Source organism: Penaeus vannamei, chromosome 9, assembly GCF_042767895.1.
Source record: "Penaeus vannamei isolate JL-2024 chromosome 9, ASM4276789v1, whole genome shotgun sequence".
Lineage (NCBI taxonomy): Eukaryota > Metazoa > Arthropoda > Malacostraca > Decapoda > Penaeidae > Penaeus > Penaeus vannamei.
Window position 1 is genome coordinate 22,231,275 of NC_091557.1, and position 7,500 is coordinate 22,238,774.

Sequence of the window (7,500 nt, forward strand, 5' to 3'; positions counted from 1 at the left end):
TGGGGAGAGGGAGGAATAGAATGGCAGATGGATAGAGATTCAAAGATGGTGTGGTAGATCAGGAGATTGCCAAACAGTCGATGTGCGCGTGAGTGTACTGCTGTGTGTGTGCGTGTTTGTGTGTGTGTGTTTGTTTGTGTGTTCTTGTATGTGTGTGTGTGTGCTTGTTTGTGTGAGAGAGTGTGTGTGTGTGTTTGCGTCTTTGTGTGCATGTGTGTAAGTACAGATGTCCAATTGCATCAATGAAGGAGAAAATGTTGAAGCATGTAACTTTCATTTAAACTTGTTTCTGGATTATTTTGTGAATGAAAGGGAAAAACTGTTGCAACATCAGGTGGCGACATAGATGGCAACACGACAAGAGATTAGTCATTTCGCTTCCTGATTATTTCAGCCTCGCGAACATGTCAGTCACTGGAGATGCGCGCAGTCCGTGAGTGTGCGCGTGTGTATTTGTGTGTGTGTGAGAGAGAGAGAGAGAGTCGGTGCCTATTTCTACAAGCACCTGTTCGTTTTACGCGTACATACATTATGTTAAGTCTCATATCCCACGAAGCTCATGCTCGCCCCCCCCCCCCCCGCTTTCCCGGTCTTCGGCAAACAACACTGGGGTGAGCGACTCCCTGCTCGCCGCGCCGATGCCTGGGATAAGCCCCGCCTCTCCGTTTTCCTGTCTGCTGGCCAAGTTTACGCAGATTGCTCTGTCTTATTTCTTTCTTCGTTTTTTTTTCTTTTCTTTTCTTTTCTTTTCTTCAGATCGTTTATTTGCTTTCAACGATTTCGATGACTTATGCTGAATTGCATCAACGAATCCCCATCAACATCGACGCGCACAAATGAACATGAACTGCACATTTCTTCAATCACTGACATGTTAACAAAGCCTAAATAATCAAGAAGTGAAATAACGCATCTATTCTATCATTCGCCATTTGTGCGCCTCATCTGATTTTGCTGTTTACATACATAGACGCACACGCACATACATATGCGTGTGTGAATTCATACATACATAGATGTATACATAGTTGTATATGTGTATATGTATATATATGTGTGTGTGTGTGTGTGTGTGTGTGTGTGTGTGTGTGTGTGTGTGTGTGTGTGTATTTATATATATATATATATATATATATATATATATATATATATATATATATATATATATATATATATATATATATATATATATATTTATATATATATATATATATATATATATATATATATATATATATATATATAGACATATATATCTATATATATACAAATATATATATATATATATATATATATATATATATATATATATATATATATATATATATATATATATATATACATATATATATATATACATATATATATATATATATATATATATATATATATATATATATATGTATATATATATATATATATATATATATGTATATTTATACATATACACACATACACACACACACACACACACACACACACACATGCATGGAAGAATGCGTGTACAAATGTATGTATATCTACGCATGGAATGGAAATCCTTTTCGGCAGAGCTTAAGTGAAGACAAAAAAGAGAAAATAAAAGTGAAATGAGTGAGGAAATTCCCTGCAACTGTGCGATTGATAATGCAACGCTTTTCCCCGAAGCCCGATCTCTTTTTGTTACATTGCAATTTTTTTTCGTTGATATTCAGGGAAGGTCTTCATTTTTCGTATGACTTTGTAAAGGAGGAAAGGAAAATGAGGAATGAAAATGCACAGGGAGGGAAAATGAGGAAATGTAAAGAACGAAAAGGTGTAAGAGAAAGATTGACAGAGATAGATAGAGAGAGTGAGGGTGAACGAGAGAGAGAGAGAGAGCGGGAGGGGGGGGGGGGGAGGAAGAGAGAGAAAAACGATGAAAGCGGAAACATATCTATCTATTTATTAATCTATTTATCAATCTACTTCTATATCAACATATTTGTTTGATCGTTCAATTATTTGTTTATCCATGTAACTCATATCTATCTACCTACCTGCCTATATATTTATCTGTCCATCTATCTACTTTCCTATCTATCTGTCCACTTACCTATCTATACAAGTGTATGTGCGCAATATGTATATTCTATAGTCACACATACCAAAGCATCATCATAAATCGCAGTTTTTTTTGCCTTTCCGTTCTATTTCACATCTCCCCCACCCCTCCTCCTTCCCCTCCCCCTCCTCTCCCTCCCCCTTCTCCCTTCCCCGAATTCCAATCAAAGACCCCGACTGCATGTCTTTCTTCTCCCACTTCCACTTCCACATCCACTTCTCCACTCACATCACTTTCGCCTGTTTCTCCGCCTCTCGATTCTTTTCACTCCCACCTCCAACTCTTCTCACCTCATATCATCCACCATTGAATTCATTTCCGCCTCCCCCCCTCCCCTAACGTCTTTCTCCAACCTTTATCAATCTACTTTTCTCTCCTTCGCTTCTTCGCCACCCCTCCCTCCACCTCTTGACCCATTTCTCCTTCAATTCCACCTCCATTTCCACCACCTCTCCGTTTGTCTCCTATCCACCACCATTCTTCTTGTCTCCACCTCCATCTCCATCTCTCCGCTCGCCTCTCCTCCAAGGCCTCTTCGAACCTACACCCTTTCCCTCGTCTATTTTCCACCTCCACCTCTCATCCGCCTCCACCTCCACCTCCTCACTCGTCTCTATCCTCACCTTCACCACCACCTCTCCCCTCGCCTCTCATCCGCCTCGACCTCCACCTCTTCACTTGTCTCTCTATCGTCACCTCTTCAAGCTCTATTCTATCTCATGCCTTCCACCCATCACGTATTCCCCCTGTCCCGCTTCAATTCCACCTCCACCTCCACCCCAGCCTCAACCTCCACCTTTCTGGGTCTCACGAAATCTGATCACACTCAATTTCAAAATTCTCATCTCGGCTGATTTGATTCTATCCATTTTAGATGGTGAAATTCTAGCCATCTGTCCAATCTGTCGGAATATTTCGTTGGATGACTGCTTAACTCTTTTTCGTGTCATTATTTTATTTTTTCTTTCTGATTATTGTCATTATTTTTCCATCATTACCTTCTCTATTGGTATTTTACGATATGTATTTTGTTCGGTTATTTTTGTCACTTTTGAAAATGTATTTTTCTTCTATTTTTGCGTTCGATTTTCCCTCTTCAATAATTTTGAAAAATACTTGTAAAAGAGGATGGAAAATTTCTAGAATCTTTAATCATTTCTGTTTTTCTTCTTTTTTAATGATGATAATGATGTATATTTCTTTTCTCTGTTTTCTTACATTTTTCGTCGTTTTTGCTTCATTTTCTATTTCTATATCTTTTTCACTTGTCATTATATATCCATCTATCTAAATATTTTACTCTTTTTTTGCTTTACTTTCTCATTTTATATTTCTTTTTTCTTATTTACTTTTTCTTCTTAGTATTTTTATCTGTCCACACCTTTTATCGTTATCTGTTATTTATTTATCCTTTTATATTCTCACAAATAAAGGAGGGACAAACAGTCGATAAAGTATGGAAAGAGGAGGGAAAAAAATCTGATGATTTCCATTAACTTCGAATGCCTGCTCTTATACTGACCATTTATAAGGTAAGAAGAAAAACAGAGATCACCACAAATATCAGAAAAGTAAAATGAAATACAGATAATAATGATTATAATAATGACACTACTAATACTAGTACTACTGGTAATACTAATACTAATACTACTGCTGATAGAAAAATAATGCCAGTCATAATGATGAAAATAATAACGATGATGATGATGATAATAATAATGATAATAAAAATAATGATAATGATAGTAAAAATAAAAATAATAATGATAATGATAGTAAGGATGAAGTTGATAATAATGATAATGATGATAATGATAATGATAATAATAGTAATCATCATAATAATAATAATTATAATAATAATAATAATAATAATAATAATAATAATAATAATAATAATAATAATAATAATAATAATAATAATAATAATAATATTAATAATAATAATAATAACGATAATAATAATGATAAGGATAAGGATAACAATAACAATAACAGCAACAATAATTATAATAAGACCTGCAACTATAATGATAATGATAACAATAACAATAATAAAAACAATATTGAAAATCAAGATAACATTGATAAAAGTAACAATAAAAGAATGAAGGACTGAAATAAATAAAAGAAACAGCAATCCCGGAACGACGACCTGGAAGAAGAAAATAACGGAGACGGACCTAGAACAAGCACAGGAACCAGCGCCCAAGACCGTTCCCCAAACTCCCCCGCCCAAACAAACAAGCTCTATAGGTCCCATTAAATGAATGAATTGGGTCTCAACACGCCCCTTAACGTCATAAGCCCCACTATTTTTATCGTTCTGGTAGACTTAAGAGCACCATAGACCGTATACATGACGCCCCCCATCCCCACCCATGCGCCCCCTCCCATACCATCCAACACCACATGCAGGCGTATATAAGATGGATAATTGAACCTGCAGGATAGTTAAAGACCCATTTTGTGTGTCAGTTTTGGAACATCTTGTAGTGGTTCATTTACTTAGTAGCTTTCTACCCACGTAATTTTAAAATATATTAAATCTTCTGATATTCAATGAGATTCCTCTGCTTTCGGTTTGTAAAATATACCATTCAGTCCTTCATTTCTGAAATGTCAATTAATCTTTCATTCGTGAAGATGCCATTTAATCATTCAATTGTGAAGTGTACCGTTTACTAATTCATGTGTGAAGTATGTCATTTACTTATTAATTTGTAAAGTATATCATTTACTAATTAATTGTGTGAAGTTTCAAAGTAAAAAAGAAGAAGAAAAAAAAAACATAAGTGAAATATGAGTCCGGAGCCTTACAATCACTTGGTGAGATGTGAGATTTATCACCATGATTTCGTTACTTAACCTGAGCAATTGGTTTCATCTCCCTCAGTCCGGCGCAGCCAAGGCCGGTCTGCCGGCTGGCCATACTCAGCCTGTCCAGGTTACATGGAGCGGGGAGTTCAGTCTCCACATTCCCGCTCTTCAGCTGCTTCACGAAAATTTCCAATAATGGCGAAATTGATTTTGATAATGGTAATACTAATAATAGTAATAGTAAAGATAATACTAATAATAGTAATACTAATAATAACAATAACAATAACAAAGATGATTAAAATGTTAATAATCATAATCATAAAAGAATAATAATAATGATAGTAGGAGTAGTAGTAGTAGTAACAATAAGAAAACCAACAACAGCAATAACAATGATAATTATTAGGACATTAATAATAGTAACAACAAAAACCATAATAATGATGATGTTAGGAATAATGATAATGATGATAGTAATAGTAATGATGATGAAAAGTATAATGATGATGATAGGAATAATGATAATGAGGATAGTAATAATAATGATGATGAAAAGTATAATGATGATGATAATAATAATAATAATAATAATAATAATAATAATAATAATAATAATAATAATAATAATAATAATAGTAATAATAATAATAGTAATAATAACAATAGTAATAATAATAATAATAATAATAATAATAATAATAATAATAATAATAATAATAATAATGACAATAATGATAATAATAATAATAATAATAATAATAATAATAATAATAATAATAATAATAATAATAATAATAGAAATAATAGTAATAGTAATAATAACAATAGTAATAATAATAATAATGCTAATGATAATAATAATAATAATAATAATAATAATAATAATAATAATAATAATAATAATAATAATGACAATAATAATAATAATAATAATAATAATAATAATAATAATAATAATAATAATAATAATAATAATAATAATAATAATAATAATAATAATAATAATAATAATAATAATAATAATAATAATAATAATAACGATAATAATAAAAGTAATGAAGATAAGATGATAAAAGCAACGGCAACAATAATAGTGATAATAATATTAATAATGATAGAAATAATGCCGATAATAATGACAATCATGATAGCAATAATGATAATGCTAGTGATATCAATAATGAAGATGACACCGATATTGATTATGATAATGCTTAATAGAATAACAATGATGATTATGATAATGATAATGCTAGTAATTGCAATATCAAAAATACTTCAAAATGATAATCACAGCAGCAAAAATGGTATGTTAATAATCATTATCAAAATTAAAATTTTGGTAGCAATGTGGAGAAGCAATGATGAGAATATATTTGATAATGAAATGAAATTCAGAAAATATCAGATCATCAACGGGAATGTAAATAAATCACTCTCTGCGATTCAAAAATAGATATTCCATCCACGCTCGTTCACATCAGGAGAAAAAGGATAAAATATAAGCTTCAGAAATAGAGAAGTGACATATAACAGCAGGATACGAGCTCCCACAGCGAAATAAGGACACCGTAATGGCAAGCGCAATTGACAAATATCATACGGGCGACCTTATCTTGTGCTGCGCCCGCTTCCTGTGCGTTAGTCATCAAAGTCCTAATAAAAGATAGAAAAAAATATATATACACAGTCGGTTCGTATTTTCGAATCTAGGGATCAATTGAAATAACTGTATGCTCTTACTTACGTGGAAAGAGAGTAGTCATTTGACATATATATCTGTACCCCGGGGGGAAAAAGGGCTTTGTTGTTGTTAAGTCCTCATTCCCCGGTAAATACCCCGGGTTCTTTTATCGAAGTATTAAAACAAGTGCTTCTGTATATCTGATTATTCTATTACTGCAAAAGAGTCAAAGTAAATAATTTGAAAATGCATTTTTGTGTCTCAACAATTGTCCATTAAAGCAGACGTGTGCCGACAATGTAAGCTGTTTTTCAACATCGGCTGACAAGGCTTCTGCCGTTTCGTAATGCGATGACTCGTGTTTGATTAATCTCAAAATGAGGTTGATGATGATGATAATAGTATTATTGATAAAAAGAATATCGGCATTTATATTACCGCGATATTGATACAGATAAAATAATGAGAATTAGATAATAACAAGAATGACTATCCAAACAATAATAAAAATAGTACTAAGAATGTTGATAATAATGAAATAAATAATAGTTATAAAAGTGAATAAACAAACTAACGGTAAATAATAATAAAAATAATAATAATAATGTTGATAGTAATAATAATAATAATAATGTTGATAGTAATAATATAAATAATAATGATGGTAATAGTGATAATGATGATAAAAATTAAAATGATGCTGATAATAATACTAATAAAAAATAATAGTAATAATAAAAGTAATACTAATAATAATGATAATAACGATAGCAAGTATTATTATCATCATCATCATCATTATCGTTATTATTATCATTATTATCATTATCATTATCTTAATCATTATCATTACCATCATCATTTTTGTTTGCATCATTATAATCAATTGGGTTGTTATTATCATCAT